The sequence below is a fragment of the Homalodisca vitripennis genome, chromosome 3, assembly GCF_021130785.1.
Source record: "Homalodisca vitripennis isolate AUS2020 chromosome 3, UT_GWSS_2.1, whole genome shotgun sequence".
Taxonomy (NCBI): domain Eukaryota; kingdom Metazoa; phylum Arthropoda; class Insecta; order Hemiptera; family Cicadellidae; genus Homalodisca; species Homalodisca vitripennis.
In genome coordinates this window covers 55375513-55392888 of record NC_060209.1, presented here as the reverse complement: position 1 = coordinate 55392888, position 17376 = coordinate 55375513, and the positions used below count along the sequence as shown (strand labels likewise).

General features: G+C 35.0%; 1 protein-coding gene across 11 annotated transcripts in view; it reads left to right on the top strand.

Moving 5' to 3' along the window:
- The window catches only part of LOC124356897 (protein turtle-like), a 503250-nt gene that overhangs the window by 356298 nt on the left and 129576 nt on the right, over window positions 1-17376 (top strand). The window contains exon 1 of one of the 11 annotated variants that reach the window (XM_046808177.1): window positions 12747-12974. The exons of the other annotated variants lie outside the window; for them this stretch is intronic. The gene's annotated coding sequence lies outside the window, so the exon portion shown is untranslated. Of the gene's footprint in view, window positions 1-12746; window positions 12975-17376 lie in introns of those variants that run through there. 11 annotated transcript variants of the gene reach the window in all.

The window sequence follows — 17376 nt, the reverse complement described above, 5'->3', positions numbered from 1 at the left end:
AGAATTTTTGTTTTAAGGAGAGACCGATCCCCGTATTTAAGTCTTAGTCTGCCCGTGCCTCATGGAACACCGGTCTGTGCGAAGATCTTATCAAACAGAATAAGAACGAGAGAGAGTACAAGGTCGATGCTTCTGATAAAAAATGCTACGGCCAAAGAGAGGATTATCTAGAATTATTTGTTATTCTGCGCTATCTCTAACTTAGATTGAAAATCCGACGTCGTGACCTTGACCCTTCCATTAAATACAAAAAAGGTCCCAAACCAGAGCTTTGTGGACTCCTTATTTTACTCAAAGACTGCAAAAATACTCACCATACTTACTTGTTTAAACTAAACCTATATTCACAGTTACCGTTGAGTAAATAAAGTGTGTATTGATCTGTTGGGGAGCATTTCACGTATTACTTGTGGTACGGTACGCTCTACTTAAATTACTCTGACATAGGGTTTTAAAATATCGCAATCCTCTCCTGTTATCCATTAGAGGAACAATATTAGGTTTTTTAGACGCTGAATTAGAAGTATCAATGGGGTGAATGTTCACGCCAATTTGTTGCTTGAATCAAACTACTGTAGCTCTTAGTCTGTAAGTCAAACGATTTATTGTTAGTTAGTAAGGATTGATCAATTTTATGGCTATTTCTAAGTATATTTTATAAGCAACCTAGACAACATATCTGCTGTTTTTAGAGATCCAATTTGCAAATTTAACTTGTATTCCAGTGTAGGACATTTAAATTAAATTAAACTTTCACAGGAAAAACAACCATAACAATCTTAGTCGTATATTTAAAAAGTCGTTTAGCGTTGTAAGAAACGTCAAAAGACACATGGAATACGTGTGTAAAAGGTTGTAAAAGGATGATTGTGAATGAAAGTTTAAAAGAAAAAGAGACAACGGGTTAAGTGCTAACGTCTCATAGTCGATTGGGTTTCGAGGTCACTTTCAATAAACAACACCGTAAGGTATTTTTGTCTGAACAATAATTTTTTACAAAGGTGATGTAAAGGGCTTTTATAATGGTATTGTAGCAAAGGTCACATTCTCTTATGATGAAAACACGAATCTGATCACATCGTTTCATGCCAATTATATCTGTCTTTGTCCTCGTATTCTGTCATTTTGTTTACTTTACTCTTTCTGAGAACCGTTCGGATCATCAATCAGTTTTCCATGAATTTAGAATGTTGACATTTTACTTTAAACCTAAAACAGGAGTTCATATACTTTTCAAGGGTAATTTATCAAAAGTATAGATATTCAATTTATTTTATTAGTTTACAGTATTTTGTCAAAGGCCAACGATATTTAAATACAATACATCGTTCAGCTCTAAACTTCTAACCCTTAACACATTTTTATGAAAAGTACAAATAGTAAAGTGTTTTCTCTAGAGTCGTAGGTGGTTAGTAGACGAATGAAGACGTATTGTGACCTGTATTCCGTAGTTCAGTTTTAATGATTAGTGTTTTGTATAGTTTTTTATTAAGTGCATGTTTATAGAGTTAGTGAAGTTGACAAACTACATGTAGGTTGTGATTCCTGACTTAGGCGTGCCACAACGCTTAGGTAAGATTTGTTTATTTTAACCTAGTTTGTAATATTATGTATTAGGTTAGTTCTTTACCTGAAGAAGAGATCAGATTGCAGATCTCGAAACGTAGTGTTACTGATTTATTGTTTCACTGAACGATGGCAAATGTCCGGAAAAAATCCTGTTTCCTTCAGGCTGGGTGTATTACAGGGTAGTTAGAATCCAATTATTGACACTTTTACTGATAATATGTATTACTTTTATGGTAAATAATGTATATTTTGACAATTTCTGATGTTCACTAAAAATCTGATAGTCGAGTCTAACTTTTTTTTGTGAGATGGTCAAGTAAGTAGTAACAGTTGATAAGATGCACGGAATAACACTTTAGAACGTGTATAGTAATTTTCAGCCGTCAGAGTTTCTTTTTTACGTTTGAAATTACTCACGCAACATTTATTAAACCTGTGAAAACGTTTTATTTTTTAAACTTTAACTGCCTTTAGCGACTACATTTTATAAATTCCCAAGGAAAAACGTTTAAAAATGTTGTTTTATAGTTAAAAATGTATGGAAAATATTGTGTGTTCCACATAAGTAAAATATTTTCTCGTTTTCCTTATTTCTGGAATCATGATATTTAGCTTATGTATACTGAAAAAATGATATTTTAATTATGAACTACTGGCTCATAACAGCTGTGTTTTACTGTTTTAAAATGAACTTAAATTGTTAGTTTAATATTAATACATATATTTTGTTAACATCACAATAGTACTTCTTGGCAAACTACATCAACAATCACAAATCATTGTTTATTTTCCCTTGTGTGGTTCGGGTTTCTATTTGCACCTTTACATCTTCAGGCGCTCTTGGTCTACTAAAAGCTACATATAATTTTGTATGACTGAATACTGGATTACTTAGATAGATACGTATTTTTTCAGACGTTTGACCTTGAGCTATATTTATTGAATAGATTATAGTGGTGTCGGAAATTGAGTTCTGACAATGGAAAAGGCATGTTGTTATTAGTTGTACTCACGGAAGAAATACTGCTTCCTCTTTGTTTTCGCCAGTAGTTATTTCCACGTGTAATGATTTTTCAAATATAGCTTTCACAATTAATGAGTCTTACTCCATCTACAAGTCGAGAAAACAGATTTATGTTTCCGATTAACACAATAATAGCTCCAATTTTTATTTTCCAATTGTGTGGTGGCATTCCAGGTGGTTTTATTGTTTTAAATTTTCTGCTACATCAATAGATATTATGGAGTCTACTGTTTTACTCCAGGAATCATGTTAAGAAACTTTGAGTGTTTTGTTTCACAGATGTCGTTGAATGGGAAGATAATTGTCACCTGTATCTAGCGATATCCATCAATATCCATTATTAAAATCATTTCTATAAACATAAAGAGTTGTAACGTACTCTTAGTGAATATGTCTTGTGGAATCTTAGTGAAATCTTTGTCTGTTAGTACTTAGTTGTCCATTATCTAATTGTATTAACCCTTTAGCAAATTATTGTTCATATTTCCTTGTTCGTATATTTATTGTGAGATGTAGTACCTGAATGCCAGCTAAAATGCTACTTTGAATACATGATTCAGTTATTTGAACTTAGCATGAATGTGGGATTCCAAATAATCTGTGCTCATTGTACCAGAAGTGACGTTACTCCAGTCTACCCTGCAGCTGACCGACCCAACCTTGTACAATTTATATTATCAAGAATAAACAAACTTTTTTTCATATCCTTCACAAATTAACAAAATTGAATCCTTACCGTTATCATTAGCTATCAATTTTGATTAAATATTGTCAAAAATGTTTTTTTTCTCTTTTAGTATTTCATTCATTTATTTTTCTCTATGGGAAAATTCAACACTGTTATTATAAACTGTAGGTACATTAATCGGTAAATTTACCTTTGAGCAGTCTGAACCATTTTGTTTTAATAAGCTTTCTATTTTTTTTTAAGTGCCATGTTTTCTGTTTCTTCTTTACTTTCAAATCTAACATTTTCAAACATGCGTAACCATAACCATAGATTTTACATATGTAAGCAAATAGCATATGTATGTACGTTGATGAGGTATATTCACAGTTGCCATTTCTTCCACGCAATTTCTCCCATTCTTGATCGCCTTCTTGTAGTTCACGGGCAACTAGTTCTTCTTTATACGTACAATAAATGTTCCAATGTAATATTGTGTTTTTGAAAGATTTTGTTCCTTTGACATGAAGTATAGTATTCTAATGTAAAACCACTGTACATCATTTGGTGCAACAGGATATACTCTACCTATAATTCTGTCTTCACCTCTTTGTTTTTTTTGTCCATTTGTTACATTTGAATGTGTAATGATCAGGAATATAGATATTGATATAATCTTCTTGATCGTTACTTTTTATCTAAAACCATGCTACCAAAGTTTCGTGTTTGTTATTAGCTTTTTCAAGAGCAACGGCTTCCTCTCCTGGCGTCAAATAAACATTATACAATCCCTCGTCACGTACAGCCAAGCGAATAATAGAATGTGATTGTTCATGCATTTCATTATGATGCAGTCTCGAAACATTATGAGCATTTACATACCTCATAGTTGTATAACTCATTATTTCATAATTTGTTTTATTTTTGTCACTTTTTACAAATGCCATGTTAGCCACGCCATAGCCTTTTTAAATACATTTAAACAAATATATGGTACTTCGAATGCTTGATCCTACCTCCGAATTTATGTAGGAGTCATATTTAAAAAGAATGAATTGGTTGTATGTCTCTACATCACGGTTATCCACCTCATCCACTGCCTTAGATTTCGATCCTATATCTCTTTTTTGTTATGTTTTGGATAACCATTATTATTTGAGATGTTCTCGTCACTAAAGTCCTTTGGGTAGTGTTTTGAACATTTCCATCTACGATACATGGTTAATTTATGTTTAAATTTTCACATGGGACGTAAATCATATTCCTCGAAACAATTCCACTATGCTTTGAAGCCTTGCGGATTGGTATCTCTGTGAAAGCAAATTTGTCACTATTCTCTGGTTTGTGAAATTTGGCACCATCCTCAATTACTAAAAGCTTGTGGTAAGAAGGTGAAACTCTTTTCTAAAACTCGATAACATATACATACTCCACAACCTTTCCAAATGCATCACAGTTCAAAATGTCACTTTTTATAGTTTAGTTTTAACTTAAATACACTAGACACAACACCTGGTCTGTCATGCTGTTTCAGTGGGAATCACAGAATTTATTATCTTAGTCCCCTTAGGGTTGCAGGCCAAAACCACTACTAAGTATATAAAAATACCGGAGTATATACTGGATAGGTCAGGTTTTCCATATTTACGCACTATAGACGTGGTGTCTTGATACGGTTGTACCATGTTTCTCAGAGACTCCTCAAAAGAAGATGAAAGAATGAATGATTGAACAATTTTCCAGACCAAAGGTTCCGCTGAATATGGTTCACAAATTGTTTGAAGTCCTTTTTAATGCTCTATCTTAAGTTCAGATTGGTGTACGCTTATGTTATGTCTAGTTGCTTATACTCTAGTATACTGACCAACCAAATACTGTACTGTAAAAATACTGTTTTTTCTCAAATGTAAGTGAGAAAACCCATCTCTAATAGCTAGTCTGTAACTCATAAATTTTATCAGAGTTATTTTTGTAGCGTAGCGTCTTTATTGTTCAACTCAAACCATGATTTCAAAATTGTATGTGTTTGCAATTTTCATCGCTAGGGATTGCAGATTTGAACTAGATCCAGATGCATGCACTTTTAATCGAGTGATAGACAATTATGAATGACATTAATTTCATTAATCAGGGGTGCCTAAAACTATGGTGATATTCATCGCCCTATTCACGTTCGTTGTAAATTTTCCTGAACAATTTATTCTCCTTGATGTGCACCGTTCCCAAATACTCTTCCACGAACTCGTGGACTGCCTCTGCCTCAATGTTCGGTCTTCCACGAACAATACATTTCAATGTTTTCAATTTGAACAGAACAATAAAATCAATAAACTGTCAAATATGAAATGTTTTTATAAAATTATCTCTAACAATATTCTCTGCTGCAAATTGTTCCGAAATATTCATAAACTCGCAGTCTATAAATTTAAATTAAACACAAGACATTTTTGTAACAGTCTTTATTCTGTATCAATGTTATTACATTACACAGAAAGGCTAACAATCGTGAAGTAAATTAACATGTAGAAAATAACATTGTTCGTAACAATGTTCACATTAGCTGGTATATTAGCTGGTATATATTATTTTAAAACAGCTGATAGTGATAAAAAGTTTACTTTGAACATGTGCCTAAAATTCAGACTGTTTGGACCGATGCATTTCTTATGAAGATTTCTTGAAATTTAGAGGCCAGTAGGACAGAGCCTCGATAATTTTTGCCATATCTGGAATTTTTTTCCCACCTTCCTTCCCAAACATTCCTTGGCACTGAAGCCTTAAAATGATTATTATATAGCTATTTTATTTTCTTCACAGTACAAGAAATTTCCTGGGGATCGATTCAAATACGGAATCAGATAAATTGATCGTGTAAAACTGGGTGTTTTGGATAGTGATTATTGCCCATCTCCCCTTCCTAATCTTTCTCGGCCAGGCTGCGTCTTCTCGCAAGAAAGTTTCCCGGGAAATCCGCCTTTTCCCGAATACGCCCCTTCCTGACAACAATTCTGGCAAAGGGAGAGAACTTATTGTTTCTCCAGCTCTTTTTAGCGAACTTCCACCCAATGAAGGCTCCTACCCTCTTGGTTTGGTGCAGCAGAACGAAATAACTTGCTATGATAAATATTGACGGTCACTGACATTATACCCTACGACATATTCTAGTATCCTCATTAAAGTTCCTGAGAGATTAGCAAGATCAGCAATCAGTAACGCCTCTCTAGTCAGTGAGGCCAATAAAATTGTTACTGTTATACGGAGAAATTGAAGCAAAATTGTGGATAACAGCTTTTGTTATTTGAATTTCACAATGGTAGTACTTTATGTATGAACATTTTAATTGTAGCGAAGAATTTTTAATTTCCATCTTTTACATTCTACACAACCATAACAATACAAATATTATTTCATAGTATGTGAGAAGAGCAAAAATATAGCCAGGTGATATGAAGTACGACCCAAGTTTACTTTCAGAAAGCGATGACGCGTTGCAACTCCCAACGGTTGAGGGGCGGGACGATCAAGAATTGGTAATCCCTTACCCGAGGGGCGCCAAATCCCCGGGCTTGGGAATCTTGCGTCAACTTCCTTCTGCCTCTCTAAGATTCAAATGTACCATTCTTGTGAAAATCGCTAAAATATCAGACTTTAGTCCACAGCATTTGTGAAGAATTTACAGGCATTTATTTTAGGATTTAAAATTTTATGTACTAGCCATAAGCAATATTAGATCCAAAGCTATGCTCTAGCCTGAATACAGTGTAATATTGACCGAGTGTTACAATAAATCAACTTTAAAAATAATTTTATTATTATAATATTGTAGGTTATAAACCAACGCATTCAGTGATAGTGAAACATTTATAGATACAGTAATGTATCGTTTTGATAAATCAGTCTTTGTCTGATATTGTCGGGTGTTTTATATTAGTGTAATCAAATTTCGGCAACGTATGTATGACTGTATTTCTTAGAACATGTAGCCTATATTAATACATGACAGTATTGTACGATCAATGATAGTGTTATAATACGGTGTTTTATTATACGAGTATTTTACCAACGCAAATTGGAAATATAATGATTTTTAACACTCTCTAATTTTATGATAATGAATTTTTTTTATCTGTAAGGAATGATCAAGGTTATTGCCTTAGACGAATTAACGTTTGTTTAAATTATGTTGCCTCTTTTTCAAAAATATTGAGAGGATAAATAGTAGGGCCAGTCAACTAGACTTTAAATTACCGTAAGTCTAGATTATAACCATAACAAATTAAATAACACAAAAAATATAGTCAATTTTGTAAACAAACTATGATCTTGGCTCTGCCTGCTCCCGATTGAAAGTTTGAGTATTACACATTATGTAAAAAATATTTTATCCCCCTTTATTTCAACTTTAAGATTTATTAAAATAAACAATAAAACATTTTTAAGACTTCAATTAGACAACTTAAAGCTTGTTTTGAGGTACTTTTTGCTTGCACTCTCTCTACTTTACAAAAGAGCTGAGGGATGGAAAGCAACTAAAAGTTTGAGTAATAAATGTTCAAATCAATAAAATTGAATTTTAATTACCTCAACATTGTTTTATTCAGTCCCAATAACAAGTTATTGATGAATTAAAATTTTATATTCTTCATTTTGTGTTAAAAAAATAACAAGCACTCAATTTAAAAAGGATGAAATGTAATATTAAATATTTTCAAAATATTTAATTGGTTGATTAATTTTTAATTTTACTTACTGTTTAATCCAAGTTATAAAATTCCGTCCTTGAAATAGCCGGTAGTTTGTATGTGGATAAAATAAGTGTTTCATAAATATCCTTACATTTCATTTTTTGTTCTTACTGTCCACTTTTATTGTAAATGGTGTAAAACAACTTACTGTAAGGTATACACTCCACAGTTTTACTTTATTATAATTTATTTAAAATGTGAAAAATGAGGTTTGGCTACATAAACTCATCGAAATAATTAATATTATCACAATTGTCTGTTTTAATAAATAAGGTGACTATTTGAAATGTAAAACAGATGTTAAATTGAATCCAAACGTATATAAAACGCGTTGGTTCAATCAGGAGTACTTAGTCTTAAATGGCATTCAGTTTGCCTTCAAAACACTATGTGTCATATAACTGAGTGGACTCTGTTTTGGTGTAGGCATTGGTATAATTGTATACTTTCAGTTAAGAGAGTGACTTTCTTGTTTGCGTTATGGTCTAATTAAGTTAATTTATATCTGTAATGAGCTCGATAAACTTTACATATGCAGGTTATAAATTAATCTTTATGCCTATTTCTATTTTCCAAACTGTTAGTAAACTACAAATAGCACAGAGAAGCTTGTACGAGAGTAGCGACTCTAATACTAAGTGGCTGCAGACAAGTGGGTTAAACTAGTTGCTCGAGAGAACTATTTGCTAGTGAAATTAAGGGAGAGGTTAATAAGTGCTCTTAGCTCTCTATTTTATGCGAATCTTCTTGTCTTAAACTTTTCTTAAGACGCTTGACTTATTTAATTTGTATTGCGATTAAGTTCTTGTTACATTGGATGCACTTTAAATCAAGTTCAACTTATCAGTCTGAATATAACATGAGCTGAATAGATATAACAGTTTTCTGTAGTATGCCCGAAAATATCTAAAATGTCCCTCACGACAGACATTGAATACCATTACCGGTTGTCAAAATGCTTCAGAGCCTTAATTACAAGTTCTGATCATAAAATGCACTTATTGGAAGAATACTATGCAGTCATCAACTGAAATTAAACGTAGGTTATTTTAGTTTTTTATAATACTTCTTTACTTTATTAAATTCACAATGTGTGTATTGCAGTCGCCTAAATAAAGTTTTATTATCAAATTCAGGAAGTAGATTCTCACCTAGAACATTCAGATACACTACATTGACTTCAGATTCAGCAATTTCCCAGCGAATCATCATCACCAACAGATTAGATTGAGACGACTTTTAAGAACTGAAGTTTAAGTTTAGAATCTTGTTGCGGCAGGTCACAGTTCTGAAGGTAACGTTATTACATTATTTACTGATTCAACCATTGTCCATGCCTCTGGCGTCATAGAAATGAACGTCCTAGCCGCAAATCACCTCAACAATATAGAGGCAGTGCAAAGTTACCAGTCCGTTAGTAAGAATCAGCAGTTCCTGAAAGATTCTCTTCACAATACTCTACAGACTACTTCCCAATGCATTGATCACACGAAGTACATGATCTTATCAAGAATATAGATACAGGGCAAACTTACCAATCTGTTGATTATAATCAGCAGTTCCTAAAATAATCTCCATCAATTCTCCACGCAACCCTTTTCAGGTTACATCGTAATGCCAGGATCACATGAACTACGCGATCTTATCAAGAATATAGAGGTAGAGCAAACTTATCAATCCGTTGGGTATAATCAGAAGTTCCTGATAAATTCTCCACGCAGCCCTCTACAGATTATCGTGTAATGCCTGGACCATATGAAGTACACGATAGACCTTGTACGCCTAACATTGTCTCCACGAACTGAGGACGATCCGTAAGTGCACCAGACCTCGTACGCCTAACATTGTCTCCACGCACTGAGGTCGATCCGTAAGTGCACCAGACCTCGTACGCCTAAGATTGTCTCCACGCACTGAGGTCGATCCGTAAGTACACCAGACTCTCCGTACGATCCTAAGACCTGACGTCACCACGAGAGGTCGGTCCGTAAGTGCACCAGACCTCGTACGCCTAACATTGTCTCCACGAACTGAGGACGATCCGTAAGTGCACCAGACCTCGTACGCCTAAGATTGCCTCCTCGCACAGAGGTCGATCCGTAAGTGCACCAGACCTCGTACGCCTAAGATTGTCTCCACGAACTGAGGACGATCCGTAAGTGCACCAGACCTCGTACGCCTAAGATTGCCTCCACGAACTGAGGACGATCCGTAAGTGCACCAGACCTCGTACGCCTAAGATTGTCTCCACGAACTGAGGACGATCCGTAAGTGCACCAGACCTCGTACGCCTAAGATTGCCTCCACGCACTGAGGTCGATCCGTAAGTGCACCAGACCTCGTACGCCTAACATTGTCTCCACGAACTGAGGACGATCCGTAAGTGCACCAGACCTCGTACGCCTAAGATTGCCTCCTCGCACTGAGGTCGATCCGTAAGTGCACCAGACCTCGTACGCCTAACATTGTCTCCACGAACTGAGGACGATCCGTAAGTGCACCAGACCTCGTACGCCTATCATTGTCTCCACGCACTGAAGTCGATCCGTATGTGCACCAGACCTCGTACCCCTAACATTGTCTCCACGCACGGAAATCGATCCATAAGTGTGATAGCCCTCGTACGTTCCCTCCCCATCTCTCCATATCCCTATCCCACGTTCTTATGTGAATTGGAAAAATGACCTACGGTCACTTAAGCGGTCGCCAGCCTACATCCCGCTGTTCTTTTTCTTTTACTCTCATATGTTTATGCATTTCTCCATTTTCTTTTGTTTGTTTTTCGGTTAAAAAATTATTTTAATTAATAAGTGTTCTCAACCCGTATTAGTAACAGTGTTCGTACAGTGCAGTCAACTAAATAAGCAATTTAGTAGGAATTGGGTTCTTTTGCCCCTGGTGTAGTCAAATATCAGACAACAGAAAAAAGTGGTAAGATTTATATAGATGTACTGTAAAGAATAGCTAAGATGGGAATCCCGCAAAGAAAGCCGTTTGGAGTTCCGGAGTAACGTCGGTCTACGGGTTGCATCAAATATCCATCATAAACAGACCAAGCGTGGGTACAACATTTCAAGTCGGTCGTGGATTGCACCTGGCAGAGTCAACAAATTATCTATATGTATACGTGAAAGTAGATATTCTTACGTTTATATAGTGTCTAACCCTGTTTGAGATGGCTCAGAGAAAAGGACTTTTTGGTGTTATGTACTTAAAGAGGAAAAGGTATGTTTTAGGATTAAGACTTACATTTATAACGCAACATCCAGCAGGTAACACGAAGTTGAGATGCAGGCAAGCAAGGATGGGGATAAGCTCTAGTTCGAGAGCAAAGCGTAATTGTCAACTTACTTTGATCGACTACCAGAGATGCAAATACTCTGTGGAAACACTATTGAATAGTAAATAGTTGAGTTTCAAATTAAATAAAAGCACTTAACTAAAGCAACCCCATTGCAATCGTAGAAGGAAAAAAACAGAGATTGTTGGTAGTGGAAGGTGAGAAAGTTAAATCTATGAGTAGAGTGATATGTGAGTCAAATGCAGTATTTCAAACAAAATATTAGTATTTATATTATATCTCTTAACTAAAACTCGAGCTCATTAAACTATTACTTCTGCGAAAACTCCTACAGCTAAAATATTTCAGGTAAACCTAAAACTGGCCGTACTTTGATGGCGTCTGTTGATTTTGAAAGAATTAGAGGTAGTTTCTGGAATCTCCTGTACACTTGGATAGTTAATACCAGTATTATAAACTTTCATTTTGTAATGCAAGTTTAGAAAATCGAATCCCAACTGTTTTTGAACTGGAAAATGTCATTGAAAAGTTCGAAATGTGATTATAAACTAAAACTTGTTGTAGTTAGTATTATTTATTTAAATCATTAAGGTCTCAAAGTTGTGTAGAGCTAATCCCGTAGTACAAAGTACGAGCAAATATCAATGGAAACAAGTGATCTCACAATTCCCGCGTTTGTCCCGCAATAATTTAGTAAATGTCCGGAAACACTGTAGATGTCAGCTAAGTAATATCGTTGCCCTTGTCGTAGTTGGATTAAATTGCTTTGTCCACTTCTTGGGAGGTTGTGGTAATCGCAATATCTTAAACTTCTTTACAAAGGACGAGCAATTGCAGTAGCACATTTTCTTTATTTTCTGCAAAAGGTTTTAATCTGTGTTTATAGTTTAGGAGGAACGTTTAGGCAATATTTTAAAAATGATATGTGCTTTTTTAATGTGTAATCCTGTGTTTTTTACCAATTTCAATGAGTAACTATGTACGTGCGCCAATCAGGGTAACATTAACATTTTCTTTAATATTCATTATTTTTTTTATTGTATTGTAGTGCTTGGGAGTACAGCTGTAAATTTGTATTGATGGAAAATTAAAATACAGGTTGGATATTATTTTTGGATGATAAAACAGTTACTCACTAGCAAAACTGAAAGTTTATGGCAAGGAACCTGAGGCGAGCAGTACAGAGCCTACGTCACGTCTCGCCTCGACGGTAGGGTGTGCCACTTTGTCCGTACCCGCGACCTATAGTTCCGTCGACCCACCCGGTCTAAACATACCCTACATCGTCCCGTACATAAATACTTATATATTTTTATTGTGTTTGCTTTGACAAAGGAAAAAACGGGTGTTGAGTTCTCGTGGGGCGGGGGTGGGGTGGGGAGCCAGAGGCACTGTTTTGATCAATATATAAATAGAGGTGTGTGCGCATGCGCCGGCCACGAGCTCACACCCAGGCGGCCAGGGCAGTCGGCAGAGTCCCACCCCGGTACTGTACTGCAGTCTGTCAATCTCACTATCAACTTTGTTTTCTGTTTTTGTGCGTGCACCGAAGCCCCGTGTCCCGTGTCCGCACCGGAGTCTCCTGTAAGTAAGTGCCACCCTTCTCGGACCCAGCGTCGACCGCCCCATCGACTCCTCTGCCAGTTTCGTGATGAGTGAAAAACACCTGTGAGTGGTCAACTTTTGGAATTTTTACGTTTAATAGGTGGTAGTAGTGGTAGTTTACTTGCCGTCAACGTATTTTACTTTTCGAGGATTATAAAGGCCAGCAGCAGTTCGGTATGAGTAGTTAAGGCGTGGACGAGGTTTGATTATCAGTTTATTCATTGATTGCTCCACTGTTGTAATTCACTCACTTTTACTGATATGTTTTGAAAACAATTACTAAAACACAGTAGACTGTAAATTCTGCAGACTACAGAAAGCTTTGAAGGTTTCCATTATGTGAAGATTAACTGTAACATCATTACAAGTTAAGGGTTGTTCATCTTATTAAAACACGTCTCGCTAGAAGATCTACTGTAACCTCCTCCTTAGAAAGCTTGTTCATGATTAGGGAACGTAGACGGGGTAACTTTACCTGTAGACCTCTCCTTGATACTATTAGCTCAGTATTTGTGAATGAGAGGATGACGATGAGGCCAGAGTACGAGTATGTACGGTGACAGTACCTGAGCCATGCAGTGCGGGCAGCGGCAGCAGGATGTGAGCGCCGCCCCAAGTAATCCATATTGCCTGAGGTCTGACCCACCTGGCAGCTGGCACTGGGCATATAACTGATAGCAGAACTACCTTCATCATCTCTAGTTAAGGCGGTTTGACAGCCCGGGATAATATTCAGTAGTCGACTATCGAGTGACTATCAACGAGCACATCATTTATAACAATTAAAATTTTAGAAATATACGATGCTAAACGTGTAGTCATCTGACTTAAATGATTTTAGTATCTGATACTTTTTGTGTTCCGTGCGTACAACTTCATGTTAATTTTTTACGCCTTTACAAGTTGTGTTGATAGTAACAATTATTTCTCAACGTAATTTTGTTTGTATCATAAACTATGTATGTGTCAGCTGTTTTCTCTCACGATGAAAAAAAGTAAAAAAAAAAACGCCAGTTATTATTACTTCTAAACTTTAAATAGACTTAAAAATCTAAATTAATCCGTGAAGAAATGACTGCTTTAAACACTATAGAAAAGAAAGTTGGAAACGTTTTCTCATCTAATTCTCAGTATCTAGCATATATTATAAGAGGGCCTACTAAAGAGATCCTACTGAGACATGTCTAATAAATAATTCTATTTGGCCTTAAGCCTTTTTTTACCCAAAAATTTATCTCACTTTATGTCCTCTGCTCTGTAATAAAATAATGTTTATGTTTAAGGCAATAATGTGTTGGAATTATCATCTATATCTCATTTGTGTCGAACTAAATTTTGTAGAATAGTTTAGTTGACTCGCCTTCTCTGGTAGTGTTTTCTACACACCGTTCTGAACAATGTAATGTACAGTCCCGACATATGAAATAAATACAGTACTGTAGCAAATCTTACAGTGCAAATATGACGTCGAGAACGTAATTCGTGTTTATAAACTTCAGTTGAAATCTTGGAGTAGGTTACGACCTGACCCAGGGGCGGAAATGTCCTCTTTCGTACTGGATCTATACAGCATATACGCGTCCCTCTTGACCACTTAAACGTCGAATTCTACTTCAAACCAACGCTATTAAAAAAATATATATCTCAAAGTCATAACATACATTTTTTTAATGCAGATATCGATATGGATTGACGAAGATAGACTTGCATAAAGCTAAACAATCGAAGGGCAGTCCGTCAGTTGGACGTTCTCCAGCACCACTCCTCACTTTTTAATGGGTGATTCCCATCCTACGCTGACCCCGTGCATGCTTCTAGTTTCATATTTCAAACGTACTGGTTTATGTTGCTTCTTTGTAACAAAACTATGAAGTCAAAGTTTTGTTACAAAACCTTAAAGTAATAATGAATAAAAAAAGCTGTTCATCTCACTAAAAGACGTAGAATATTCACTAAATATTCTGCTTAGAAATCTTGTTCAGATTAGGAGGAGGGCGTAGGCAATGTAACTTGTAGACTTCTTCTCGAAACTCGACCTTTGAATTTGTCACAATGCTGCTCAATTGATGATAATGACGGTTTGACATAAGGAATATGTTGAAAATTTCCAACCAGTGTATAATTGATGCAATAATTGGTACTTATCCCCTTCCAATTTTCACTAGGTCTCGTGGAACATTTCTTAATTCTAAAAATCTTTCCATCATCTTGGCTTACCGGTTCATACTGTAATGTAGGATTTCCAACTCAATTCAAATATTTAAATATTTTGGAATCGTTGTTCGGACCCATTTTCAGTCAATTTATGTTAGACAAAACAAAAATGTAATTAGCTTGAAATCGCTCTCCAAACCGAGGCCTAAATATTTCAAAACTTGAATTGTGTCAGCAGTTATTCGATGCAGTTTGAATTGGAAAACCGTACATAACTTCGATGCCATCTGTGGAATGACATTCTATATTGAACATACTTTCGACATAAATGTCTTTTAATTTGGGACGAATTTACACTTAATACTTGAAGAATGATGTCCATATTTCAGATAAATTATACTTTCATATTAAGTTTACCCTAGCTGCACATTAGTAATGGTTTTATATTCACATTTTAACCGTCATCGCCATATTATGTTCATGTGAATATGTATCTAGTTAAAATCGTTAAACTGTACGATGACCCAAACATTTAAAATTATTTATTTTTTAACTTGGAGGATGCGTTTATCAAATAAAACCTTTATGCAATAAGATCCATTCAGAGGTTTTTAATAAAATATTTCGCATATATTTATAGTTTTCTCTAGGAATTACTTTTACTCCTATCTAATTTGTCAGTTGCTAATTATGTCCTAGAAATAAATGTCTTGATACAAATTTATCAAGTACCCATTACAGCTTTGTGGATTGAGCATATACTACATGGTGGAGCTAATATTCAAAACGAACTCAAAGTTATTTTAAAGTTCACAAATATAATTAGTAATATGCTAACAACCCACTGCTAATTTCTCAAACTAGTTTTGGAAAACCAAACCGGAAAACCGTTTGCAGAAACAATAATAATAGATTAAAATATTAAATCATACCATCCAAAATAAAGCAAGATGTTGCTCATTCGGTTGTACTTTTAGAAAATTACTTCAGCCTATGTCTTCCCACTCTGTAGCATTCTGTTAAGGACTCTGAAAAATAAAACAGGGAGTTCCATCCATGTCTCTCAGAAAGACAATGCTTCTTCTCACACATTTTTTCCAACCATCTTATGAAATTTCATTATTATCCACGGAAAAACTTATCTCTGCCTTATTTGCTATATCATACATGGAGCTTACATTCTGTTTCAGGCAACAGTCCCACAGTCAAGTTTATTATAAAGTATTGGGAGTTTTATCCTTTAAAACACGAGTGATCTACAACTTAAGAACCAGATGTAACTTATTTATTTGTAGAGGCTCTCTGCTTACTTGTTCTCCGAGAAAAATAACTTGTAATATACCATCATGCCAAAAATATGTAGGTAAAGAAGCTTTATGATCCTACTGCTTCTGTCAATTATAAAAGATGACTATTTTACCACTGAAAGCAAATAAAGTCGGTATAGGACACGGACCCTGAAGAATGATTAAGGGGGTTGATGAGATAATGCTACTTAAGTAATCTGTAGAACAACAATATCAACAGCATCAATTCGAACGTTGGTGTTACAGATAGTCCAGACATTACAATTTCAATAAAAATAGAGTTCCCAAACTAATCCCTTGTGACACTCCTTAAATGATGATAAAGTTTCACCACGTGCTTAACAAATATGTGCTTTGAATGTTTTTATTAAGGAACCGGCAGATCCTTCTGAAAATCGTGTCGTTTGCTGTCTTTCTGATATGTGTGATTTTTCTTGATGATCCTAGAGACTAAAAATTTGCTACACATGAGCAGAAAAGCAACAATTAAAATACAAGTCAAATTCTAACATTTTTTATATTGCTCTTTTAAGTAAGATTGATCGCAACGTGAAAACACAGAATAAAGAAGTTAATAAGCCATTACAGTATAATGTAAAATTATTTGAGCTTTTTTCAGTTACAAACACATGTGATGAATTCACGTTGTTGGTATCGGCTGTGTTAATATGAAATTTTTTTAATTAACCTGCTATGTTTTGTCGGATTCTTCGAAATTCATTGTAGTGGTTTATTGAAAGGTACGAAACTCGAAACTTTTATTCGCACTCTAGATTTATAGCAATTTTAATGGTATTCAATACCCATGAATAAAATATTGCCGGCTTTTAATTTAAAACAAAATATTTAGATTCTGCGTTTTCTTTATCTTTAGAGTAATATTTCTTGCTGTACTTGAACATTTGTTTGTTTACTATTTATTTTTGTATGTAGGCTTTTAGGAGATATACAAATATATACGATATATATATATATATATATATATATATATATATATATATATA